Source organism: Coenobita brevimanus, chromosome 87 (genome assembly GCF_032717465.1).
Source record: "Coenobita brevimanus isolate Jiangsu-jjx chromosome 87, ASM3271746v2, whole genome shotgun sequence".
NCBI lineage: Eukaryota > Metazoa > Arthropoda > Malacostraca > Decapoda > Coenobitidae > Coenobita > Coenobita brevimanus.
This window is the reverse complement of record NC_137040.1, coordinates 10,567,802-10,580,824: the sequence shown is the minus strand read 5'-3', so window position 1 is coordinate 10,580,824 and position 13,023 is coordinate 10,567,802. Positions and strand designations below refer to the sequence as shown.

General features: G+C 37.8%; 1 protein-coding gene and 1 pseudogene across 1 annotated transcript in view; both read left to right on the top strand.

Annotated features, from left to right (window-relative positions):
• Tmem214 (Transmembrane protein 214) overlaps positions 1-13,023 on the top strand; it is a 358,745-nt gene that overhangs the window by 186,483 nt on the left and 159,239 nt on the right. The gene's annotated exons all lie outside the window — the stretch shown is intronic.
• Positions 10,861-10,981, top strand: LOC145411085 (5S ribosomal RNA; annotated as a pseudogene).

Genomic DNA, 13,023 nt, shown 5'->3' with positions numbered 1-13,023 from the left:
AATACACAAGATTAGGTAGAGAAGAAGAAAGGAATTTTGAAAAAGGTATAATAGACAAATGCAAGGATGAACCCAAACTGTTTTATAGATATGGAAGAGATGAATATTTTGGCTGAATGTCAGTTTGGATTCAGAAGTGGAAGGTCATGTGTTTCTAACTTTTGAGCTTTTACTCGAGAGCGATTGACGTGGTACAGGAGAGAGATGGTTGGGTGGATTATGGGTAATTAGACTTAGAGAAGGCCTTTGACAAGGTACCTCATAAAAGACTAATGTGGAAACTAGAATATATAGGAGGACTGAAGGGGAAACTCCTGGAATGGATGAGAGACTTTTTGAGAGACAGACAAATGAGGACAGTAATAAAGGATAGGATGTCTGGATGGAGGGAAGTAACAAGTGGAGTCCCTCAAGGCTTGGTGTTGGCGCCAGTAATGTTCCTGATTTACATAAATGATATGGTAGATGGAATGAACAGTTATACAAGTCTGTTTGCTGATGATGTAAAGATCTTGAGAAAGATAGAGGTTGAGGAGGATTGTAAAGTACTGCAGGAGGATTTGGATAGGATATACAATTGGAGCCGGACATGGGAAATGAAATTTAATGTAAAGAAATGTAAAATATTGGAAATGGGTAAAAGTACCAGGAGGCCATCACTGAATTATTTATTGGGTAATGAATTAATCACAAAAAGGAGAGCAGAGAAAGATTTGGGAGTGCTGGTCCAAGATAGTTTGTCACCAGAAAAGCACATTAACAAGATAGTTGGAGAGACTTATAAACTCTTGACTAACATAAGAGCAGCATTTCATTATATGGATGAGGAGATGATGAAAAAATTGATAGTGGCAATGATCCGCCCCAGGTTAGAATATGCAGTGGTAGTGTGGTCCCCACACAAAAAGAAAGATATAAACAAGATTGAGAGAATACAAAGAACAGCAACCAAGATGGTCCCCAGTCTGACAGACCTGTCATAGAGAGAGAGGCTGGAAAAACTGGATTTGCCTTCGTTAGAGGAAAGGAGAAAGAGGGGAGACATGATTGCAGTGTTCAAGACCATGGTGAGAGTAGATAAAATTGACAAAGAAGATCTGTTTATATGGGATAAGAGAGCAACAAGAGGACACGGAATGAAATTGAAAAAGTCAAGCTGCTTGAAGGATATCAAGAAATATAGCTTTCCTTACAGAAGTACTGTATAGACTTATGGAATAGCCTGGACAAAGAGATTGTCCAGTCTAAAAACTTAAACGAGTTTAAAGCCAAATTTGACTAATTGAGAAACAGCGATGGAAACCCACGAGCATAGTACATTCCGTGTATATCACAATTAGATATATTAGGTAAATACTTAAATATTTGGAACGACTTAGACAAAGAGGTGGTGCATGAGAAAAACATTCATGTGTGTAAAGGTAGACTTGATAAATGTGGATATGGAGACAGGACAACACGAGCATTGCTCAATTCCTGTATACTACAAATAGGTAAATACACACACACACACACAAACGAACGAACGAACAGCCGGAGAGAGCAGACGTCCCAGTCATCGCTGCTAACCTTAAGTAGTTTCAGGAATTTTGTCTGTCCTGTCTCCTAAGGTCTTGTCTTAAATTTAAAATAATGAAAGTGAATAGACTACCAAAAATGTAAAGATTTATTATCTAGAGTATACATGAATGTTTCTAGTTTTTCTTTCGGTAACAGCTGTTTTGGTACGTTAACCAACATCAAACATGGCCGAAAATGTAAACAATGAGTTACTCGAATTTCAAGGATTTGATACAAATACCAATGTCATGGACCTGGTTAAAACATTAATTATGAGGATTAGTGAACTTGAAAAGAAAGTAAAGAATCTAGTGATAAAGGATGTGTCTGAAAATACGGATACTACCATACAGAGTTTGATCCAGTCCAATGAAATAGCGAATGAAGAGATTAGAAATATGAAGCGTGAAAATGTCGAATTGAGGAGGAAATTAGAGGAGAGTACTAATAAAACGGAGAAGGTGAGTAGTGTAGTATAAGAACATAAGGCAAAGTGGGCTCACGTAGATGAAGAACAGAAAGATGTGGTCAGCTAGAGAGAGATCATCCAGGAAGAAAGGGAAATGAACAAGAAAAAAATGGAAGAAAATGTAGTGAAAATACTCAAGAAAAAAGAGAAAATAGTGAGAGAAACTGTAGAAAGGAACAGATGTGTGGTAGTATTTGGAAACAGGGAAGAGGAAGAAAAGGTTAGGTTCGTAAGACTCGAGAGAGACACGAACCTGGGAGAGGAATATTAGGCAAGATTGACCCCGAAGGAGACAAGTGGGTAAAAGAAATTGAGGAAGTAAGGAGGATAGGGCCTTATAAGAAAGGCGAAACAAGACCAGTGAGAGTCAAGTTTACATCAGAAAGTGTAATAAATGAGATACTTAAAGTGACCTGGAAATTAAGCAAAGAGGCGGGAATTGAAAATATTATAATAAGAAAAGATCTGAATGAAGAAGAAAGAGAAGTTTTAAAATCATTAAAGGAAGAAGTAAAGGAAAAAAATGATAAGAGGACAGAGGAAGAATGTAATACTTTTTTTTGGAGAGTAATGGATATGAAAGTAAGGAAGTGGTATTTAAGGAAGTAGAAGCGAAGGAAACTAAGGGGGATGGCTGTGAAAGATCAGAAGTTGAGGAAGTAGTACGGACAGAGAGTAGGAGAGAAGAGGGTATTAAAAACGTCAAAAATAATTTGAAGGTGATATATACTAATGTTGATGGTTTCATATCGACAAGGATTGAAATTAACGATTTCTTGAGAGAACATGAACCTGATGTCATGTGCTTTGTAGAGACCAAGTTAAGAGAAGATATTGATGTTCATTTGGGGGATGGTAAATACAAACTGTGGAGAAAAGACAGAAAAGAAAAAACGGGAGGAGGAGTGATGATAGCAGTGAAGAACAACATAAATGTAGATACTGTGGAAATGGGAGAAGGCAGGGCTGAAGTGATATATATGAAATTAGAAACTGGAGAGAATGCTAATAGAGATATGGCGGTAGTGTATGTTCCCCCAAAGATGAAAGCATGGAAGGATGACGAATACCATGAGATGTTGTCAGATATGGTTAGCTATTTGCAAAAAATAATTGAGAAAAGCAATAATATAATTTTAGTGGGTGTCTTTAACTGTAAAGAGGTGAACTGGGAGGAATTGTACTCGGGAGGTGGCGAGGATTCGTGGGGCACTATGTTATTAAATATAATAATGAATAATGTGAAGATGCAATGGGTCAAAGAAGAGACACGGTTTCGAGGTGAGGACACACCAGCAAGGTTAGATTTACTGTTCAGCAAAGAACCCGATGTAATAGAATCATTGAAATATCTCTGTCCTTTAGGAAAAAGTGATCATGTGGTCATTAAGTTCCAGATGTTAATAGAGAACGTCAAGCCAAGAGACGAGCTTCATAGACAGGGAAGATACAACTTAGGGAAAGCAAATTTTACAGGATTGAGAAACTTTTTTGGAAATGCGGATTGGAGAAAATTCAGAGAAACAAGAGAGATACAGAGGAAGTGGGATATCTTGCTAGACCTCTATAATTTGGGAGTGGAAAAATTTGTACCAAGAGTAAGAGGGAAAGAAAACAGGAAAAATGAGTGGTTTAATAGAAGGTGTATGATAGCAAAAATAGAGAGAGATAAGGCATGGAACAATTGGAGAAAGAGAGGTAACAACAGAACAAAGGAAGAATATAAAAGAACAAGAAATGAATACACAAGAATAGGTAGAGAAGAAGAAAGGAATTTTGAAAAAGATATAATAGACAAATGCAAGGATGAACCCAAACTGTTTTATAGATTTGTTAATGGCAAACTGAAACAAAAGGAAGGAATCACCAAACTGAAAGTAGAAGGAGAGATGTTTAAGGATGTGTCAATGCAGGCAGAAATAATGAAGAAACGTTTCCAGTCAGTTTTCACTAAAGAAAAGGAGCTTGTGGAAGGGGAGGGAGTGATTAGAAATGTTCTGGTGATGAAAGATATAAAAGTGGAGGTAAGGAAGTGTATAAATTACTGGAAACTCAAGATGTAAGGAAAGCCCCAGGACCTGATGGAATTTCTAATTGGGTACTGAAGGAATGCAGAGAACAACTGGCGGATAAAATCCACAGTTTAATCGTATGCTTACTGGAAGAGGGGAAAGTGCCACAAGAATGGAAGAGGGCAAATGTGGTACCAATTTACAAGGGAGGAAACAGGGAAGAACCCCTGAATTATAGACCAGTGTCGCTAACCAGCATGGTCACAAAATTGTGTGAGAGAATCCTGAAAGACAGATGGATAAAATATCTGGAAGAGTTGAATATTTTGGCTGAATGTCAGTTTGGATTCAGAAGTGGAAGGTCATGTGTTTCTAACTTGTTGAGTTTTTACTCAAGAGCGAGTGACGTGGTACAGGAGTGAGATGGTTGGGTGGATTGTGTGTACTTAGACTTAGAGAAGGCCTTTGACAAGGTACTGTACCTCATAAGAGACTACACTCAACACTCGGCTATCACGGGTTGCGCTATAGCGTATCTCGCTATCACGCCTATATAAAAAACTACCCAAATACCTTGATCACGCACTAAATGCCTGCTATCCCGCACCGCAAATGTTCGAAAATTTCAAAAAGGCCAGGCTCCAGTGCTCCACCCAGCCAACAAAAGCTTCACTCCGTGATTGGTCGTGTGACATCAGCGCCAGCCGAGCACTGATTGGCCGCCTGACTGAGTCTCCTGCCCTCCAAACCATTCAAGTGCGCGCCCTCAGACCGTGAACAGTGATAGCGAGAACAATAACCTTTTTTATGATATGACCATTGCCAATGTACCCCCTCTCCGTCCCCCTACCATCACCCAACATAATGCTGCGGCACCTGGCAGGGAAATAAAGAGGAGGAAGAACCTATGTTATGCAGATAAACTGGAAATGTGAAACTTATAGAGAATGGTGAGACCAAGCGAAGTGTGGGGAAGAAACATAAAATCAGTGAATCAGTTGTGAGGGGTATTTATAAGAATTGTGATCACATCATAAAACATGCTCATTTTTAGACTATTATATATTAAGATGTGGTACAAAAAAGGTATCTTAGGGGTAAATATTGAGGTCATGGCACCAATAAGAATTATTACCATAAGTTCTTAAATTCGCCTATCACGATTTCGGGTATAGCGCAGCCATGGCGGGACCAATGGGGAATGATAGCCGAGGGTTGAGTGTAATGTGGAAAATAGAATATATAGGAGGATTGAAGGGGAAACTTCTGGAATGGATGAGAGACTTTTTGAGAAACAGACAAATGAGGACAGTAATAAAGGATAGGATGTCTGGATGGAGGGAAGTAACAAGTGGAGTCCCTCAAGGCTCGTTGTTGGCGCCAGTAATGTTCCTGATTTACGTAAATGATATGGTAGATGGAGTGAATAGTTATGCAAGTCTGTTTGCTGATGATGTAAAGATCTTGAGGAAGGTAGAGGTTGAGGAGGATTGTAAAATACTTTAGGAGGATTTCGATAGGATGCACGATTGGAGCCGGACGTGGGAAATGAAATTTAATGTAAAGAAATGTAAAATATTGGAAATGGGTAAAAGTACCAGAAGGCCATCACTGAATTATTTGTTGGGTAATGAATTAATCTCAAAAAGGAGAGAAGAGAAAGATTTGGGAGTGCTGGTCCAAGATTGTTTGTCACCAGAAAAGCACATTAACAAGATAGTTGGAGAGACTTATAAACTCTTGACTAACATAAGAGTAGCATTTCATTATATGGATGAGATGATGAAAAAATTGATAGTGGCCATGATCTGCCCCAGGTTAGAATATGCAGCAGAAGTGTGGTCCCCACACAAAAAGAAAGATATAAACAAGATTGAGAGAATACAAAGAACAGCTACCAAGATGGTCCCCAGTCTGGCAGACCTGTCATACAGACAGAGGCTGGAAAAGCTGGATTTGCCTTCCTTAGAGAAAAGGAGAAAGAGGGGAGACATGATTACAGTGTTCAGGACCATGGTGGGAGTAGATAAAATTGACAAAGAAGATCTGTTTGTATTGGATAAGAGAGCAACAAGAGGACACGGAATGAAATTGAAAAAGTCAAGCTGCTTGAAGGATATCAAGAGATATAGCTTTCCTTACAGAAGTATAGACTTATGGAATAGCCTGGACAAAGAGATCGCCCAGTCTAAAAACTTAAACGAGTTTAAAGCTAAATTTGACTTATTGAGAAACAGCGACGGAAACCCACGAGCATAGGACATTTCGTGTATATCACAATTAGGTATATTAGGTAAATACTTAAGTATTTGGACCGACTTAGACAAGGAGGTGGTGCATGAGGAAAACATTCATGTGTGTAAAGGCAGACTTGATAAATGTGGATATGGAGACAGGACAACACGAGCATTGCTCAATTCCTGTATACTACAAATAGGTAAATACACACACACACACACACACACACACACACACACACACACAGTCAGGGAGTCATCAAATGCAGACGTCGGACATCGGCGCTCCGTACCAAAACAGTGGCAATTACCTAAATTAGTATCTTTGAATGAGTCAAGCTCTGTACCAGATTAGACTAAATGATTTTTCATTATTAAAAGGTAAAGAAACAATAAGTTTAAATAAGACTGGTTCAAACAACAAAGAACTACGATGCGTTGAGTCAGCTGGGTTTGTTTATACTACAGCAACACGCGGAAAGTGTAAGTACATACTCTTCATTTAGTATTACAAAATGGATACATACTTCAGTAAAACAAATTTGGAAAAGAAAAGGGATAAAAGTAAAAAACAAAATGATGATTTCTACCAAGAACTGGTTGAAGTGGAGACTCACAATAGACTGGTTGAACGTGTACACAAACTAGAAATGGCTTTCAAAAATGAAATGGATGAAATAAAGAAGCAAATGCACTTGCAAAAGCAAGAGATAGAAAAACTAGGAAGGGAGGCCAATAAGAAAGACACAACCATCAGTGAACTAACAGTGGAATTGAATACGCTTAGGTAGAAAGTGAGTGAAATGGGAAGTACAGTAGTCAATCACGAGAGTGTTATGGAAGAGTTAAAAAATGACACAGAGACAATTAGACAAGCAAGCAGTCTTATGGACCAGAGCAGTGATATTGAGAAGAAGATAACACAGGTGAATGAAGCTGTGCAAAGCTACAAAAATGATGTAGAAACCACGTATGCTGAAATGGTGAAAGTAAAGAAAGACTGAAACAAGGGTGGAGGAAAAAAGCATTAAAAAGGAAGTGAAAAGAATAATCCAAAACAATCCAAAGTTAGTTAGAGATTCAGTAGAAATAAATAAATCAATAGGAATCACTGGTATAGAAGAGGAAGAAATTAAAAACAAGATCACTAGAGACAAAAAGGAGATGGCAAATGTAATGAGCTTACTGAAAGAAGTATCAGAGGAAATCTGTAGTAAAGACATAGAGGAACACAAAAGGTTAGGGAAATACGAGAAAAGCAAGACCAGATCTCTAAAGGTGACTTTCCAGAGTGTAAACACTGTGGAAGAGATACTAAAAAATGCAAAGAATCTTATGGAAAAAGAGGAGTTCAAAAATGTATGGATAAAAAGATGCCTAACATAAGAGGAACTGGAATTACTGAAAGAGAAAAGGGAGGAAGCAAAAACAAAAAATGAGGGAAGATCAGAAGAGGAGAAGAAGACATTTTTTTACAAAGTAATAGGATTGCAGGTACGAAAGTGGTACACAAACAGGATGGAAGAAAAAGGAGGAAGTTAGTAGAATGTCATGACAAGTATATAAACAAGATGATAAAGTTGATGTACTCAAATGTGGATGGAATGGTATCTAAATTACTAGAGATAAATGATTATGTCAGAGAAAATGAACCACAAATAATATGCCTAACTGAGACAAAATTAACACCAAGGATATCCAATGACATACTAAACTTAGAGGAATACAATATATGGAGAAGAGACAGAAATTTAAAAAAAGGAGGAGGAATTATAATATTAACTAAGAAAAATCTAAAAGTCAAGGAATAAACCTAGATATACCATCACAAGTAGAACTGATTGCAGTAGAGATCGACACATCTGAAGGTAAAGTAATTGTAGCCAATTTGTATATGCCACCCAGATCAAACACATGGGAAAGAGACGAATATGAGGACCTGGCAGAGAGTACAATTCAGAGTATAAGATCCTTGCTACATAAAATGGAAGAGAAATCGGAAAGAATTATACTAACTGGGGACTTCAATACAAATATAAATTGGAATACTCTAGATATAAATAGCCAAGAAAGCTGTTGGGACCAAAAGCTCCTGGATCTCGTACAAGAGTTTTTCTTAACGCAACATGTGAGGGAAACCACTAGAAAAAGAGGACTTGATGTACCTTCAGTGCTAGATCTAATATTTACTAGGCAAGAAAATGACATTGACAGTTTAATATATCACCCTCCACTCGGCAAAAGCGATCATGCAGTACTAAATTATAACTTCAGGATAGCATATGACATAGTAAACAGCAATGACAGTTACATAAAGAGCCTAAACTATAAAAAGGGAAATTATCAAGACCTAAAGAAGTATTTCTTAGAAGTTGATTGGGAAAATGAGCTTAGAGGACAAGATTTAAATGCTGTATATAAAAAATTTTATGAATTTTATGAAATAGGAGTCCAGAAGTACATCCCACAGCACAAAGAAGCAGATAAGAAAATACAGAAATGGTTCAATACAGAATGTAAAAAATCAAAAGAAAGAAGAGATTTGTTGTGGAATAGATACAGAAGACACAATAGTGAAAGGGCGTATAATAATTACAAACAGGCAAGAAACGACTATACAAGAATAAGGAGGGAAGTCCAAAAACAGTTTGAGGAGGATACAATAAATAAAAGTAGTGATCAACCAAAGCTGTTTTACAGCTATATTAGAAGCAAAACCAAAGTAAAAGATATAATACAATCCATTACGGACGAGGGAATCACTTATACACAAGAGAAAGATATTTGTGAAGCACTAAATAAGAATTTCCAGTTACTTTTTACAGAAGAAAAAAATTTTGAGAGGGACTATGTGGAACACGCATGTCCACACATACTACCAGATATACAAATAGCAGAAAAAGTAATACAGGAGGAGTTAAGTAGATTAGACAGAGGAAAAGCAAGTGGTCCTGATGAAATTTCATGTTGGGTGTTACGAGAATGTGCAAAGGAGTTAAGTAAACCATTATTTTTAATTTTCAAGAAATCCTTGAGTCAAGGGAAACTACCTGATATTTGGAAAAAAGCAAATATAGTCCCCTTATTCAGGAAAGGAAATAGACAAAATCCTCTCAACTACTGACCAGTATCACTGTCCAGTGTTGTAAGCAAGGTATTAGAAAAGCTAATAAGAAAAGCTTGGGTAAATCATCTAGAAGAACACAGTATGATAACAGAAAGACAGTTTGGTTTCAGAAAAGGAAAATCATGTGTTACTAATCTGTTGAGCTACTATGACAGAGTAACAAACACAATACAGGAAAGGGAAGGATGGGTGGACAGTATCTATTTAGATTTCAAGAAAGCTTTTGACACAGTACCACACCAAAAACTTTTATGGAAGCTGTACCATCAAGGAGGAATTCGAGGCAAACTGTTTTGTTGGATGCAAGACTTTCTCATAAAAAGAGAAATGAGGACAGTACTAAGAGGAAACTACTCATCATGGAAAGAAGTGACTAGTGGAGTACCACAGGGTTCGGTGCTGGCACCAATCATGTTTCTAGTGTACATAAATGATATAAACAGTAACACTGGAAATGAGAGCTATCTGAATATGTTTGCAGATGATGCAAAAATACAAAGGAGAATTACTAGCACAGACTCTTGTAGGGAGGTACAAGAAGAATTAAATAAACTTCATGAATGGAGTAATACATGGCAGATGGAATTCAGTGTGGACAAGTGTCATGTAATCAAGTTTGGTAAAAGTGGAAAAAGACCTGATTGGGATTATAAGTTAGGAAATAAAACCCTATACACATCAGAAAGAGAGAAAGACCTAGGTGTGATTATCAATAACAGACTATCTCCGGCTGACCACATCAGCGAGAAGGTACGGAACATGTATACACTACTTGCAAATATGAGAATAGCATTCACATACATAAATGAAGACATGCTAAGAAGGATAATAACATCATTCATTAGACCAACCCTGGAATATGCATCAATAGTCTGGAGTCCTCATCTCAAAAAGCATATAGACAAGATTGAAAAAGTTCAAAGGGCCGCTACAAGATGGATACCAAGCTTAAGGGACCTAAGCTACTAAGAAAGACTAAATAAACTGAATCTACCAACACTACAGGAGAGAAGGAAAAGAGGTGACATGATAATGCTATATAAGTGCATATCAGGAAAGGAGAAAATAGACATAAATGATTACTTAACATATGGAGAAGCATCAGCAAGAGGACACTGCAAAAAACTGCATAAGAAGAGAGGTGATAAAGACGTAAGGAAATTCAGTTTCCCAAACAGAGCAATTGATCAATGGAATGCACTACCGAATGAAATAGTGTGTGCCAAAACAATTCACAAATTTAAGGATATGTACGATAAATATGGTCTAAGACACGGGACAGTACGAGCTTGACTCATTCCTGTAAAGATACAATTAGGTAAGAACACACACACAGCCACAACGGACGGATGTGTCTCTCAACAGCTCCCAGGTCCAGGCTGCATACCTTAAGTAGTTTCCAGGAATTATGTTTATCCTGTCTCCTATGGTTTTGTTTTAAGTTTAAAATATTGTAAGTTAATATAGACCTCGTTGAGTACACCGCTTCCCGTTCGATCAGCGAAGTTAAGCAACGTTGGGTCTGGTTAGTACTTGGATGGGTGACCGCCTGGGAACACCAGATGCTGTTGGTATCCCTACGTCAAGTGGGGTTGGTGGAGGATTAGTGCCCCTCCCTGTAAAACAATTAACTCTAAGCCCTTGGCCACCCCGTCTGGGATACATGGCGTCTGGCAATGAATGAATGAATGAATAATATAGACTACCAAAAATGTAAAGATTTATTGGGAAGAATATACATGAATGTTTTGTAGTATTTTCGGTAACAGCTGTTTTTGCTACAGTAACCAACATCCAGCATGGCCGAAAATGTAAACATTGAGGGACTCGAATTTCGAGGATTTGATAGAAATACTAATATCATGGATCTGGTTAAAACACTGATAATGAGGATTAGTGATCTTGAAAAGAAAGTGGAGAATTTAGTGTTAAAGGACGTGTCAGAGAATACGGAAATTACTATACAGACTCTGATCCAGTCCAGCGAGACGGCAAATGAAGAAATCAGAAATTTGAAGCGTGAAAATGTTGAATTGAGGAGGAAACTAGAAGAGAGTACTAATAAAACAGAGAAGGTGAGTAGTGTATTAGAAGAACATAAGGCAAAGTGGTCACACGTAGAAGAAGAACAGAAAGAAGTGGTCAGCTTAAGAGATATCATCCAGGAAGAAAGGGAAATGAAGAAGAAAAGATGGAAGAAAATGTAGTGAAAATACTGAAGAAAAAAGAGAAAATACTGAGGGAAACTGTAGAAAGGAACAGATGCATGGTAATATTTGGAAACAGAGAGGAGGAAGGAAAGGTTAGATTCGTGAGACTCGAGAGAGACACGAACCTGGTGAGAGGTATATTAGGCAAAATTGACCCCGAAGGAGACAAGTGGGTAAAAGAAATTGAGGAAGTAAGGAGGATAGGGCCTTATAAGAAAAGGGAAACAAGACCAATGATAGTCAAGTTGACATCAGAAAGTTTAGTGAATGATATACTCAAAATGACCTGGAAATTAAGCAAAGAGGCTGGAATGGAAAATATTATAAGAAAAGATTTAAATGAAGAAGAAAGGGAAGTTTCAAAATCATTGAAGGAAGAAGTAAAGGAAAAAAATGATAGGAGGACAGAGGAAGAATGTAATACTTTTTTTTTGGAGAGTATTGGATATGAAAGTAAGGAAGTGGTATATAAGGAAATAGAAGCAAAGGAAACTAAGGGGGATAGCTGTGAAAGATTAGAAATTGAGGAAGTGGTACTGACGGAGAGAAGAGGGTATAAAAAACATGAAAAATAATTTAAAGGTGATATACACTAATATTGATGGTTTCATATCGACAAGGATTGAAATTAATGATTTCTTGAGAGAATATGAACCTGATGTCATGTGCTTTGTAGTGACCAAATTAAGAGAGGATATTCATGTTCATTTGGGAGATGGTAAATACAATCTGTGGAGAAGAGACCGAAAAGAAAAAACGGGAGGAGGAGTGATGATAGCAGTGAAGAACAACATAAATGTAGATACCGTGGAAAAGGGAGAAGGCAGGGCTGAAGTGATATATATGAAATTAGAAACTGGAGGGAAAGTTAAGAGAGATATGGCGGTAGTGTATGTTCCCCCTAAGACGAGAGCATGGAATGATGACGAATACCATGAGATGTTGTCAGATATGGCTAGCTATTTACAAAAAATAATTGAGAAAATCAATAATATAATTTTGGTGGGTGACTTTAACTGTAAAGAGGGGAGGCGGTGGCTCAACCGGTAGAGAGGTGGCGTGCGGTCCTAACGGACCCAGGTTCAAATCCCGGCTGGGGCAGGGAACAGTTTAAGGATTTGAATTTCATTAAATCAGGCTTTACTGATCTACCAGAAGACCCGCCGACATGTCGTAAAAATACCCCCGCTAATACCAGTACACCAGTCCTGTATGAGACAGCCCTAGCATGTATTCAATATGGACGGTGGGTGTTAGCGGCGAAGTGGTGACATGTAGAGGTGTATGGTGTGTAGGAGGACTGCTGGGCCTTGATAGCAGGCTGTGAAGCCTATGCCCAGAGTCGGACACATAAAAAAAAAAAAAAAAAAAAAAAAAAAAAAAGAACTGGGAGGAATGGGACTCAGGA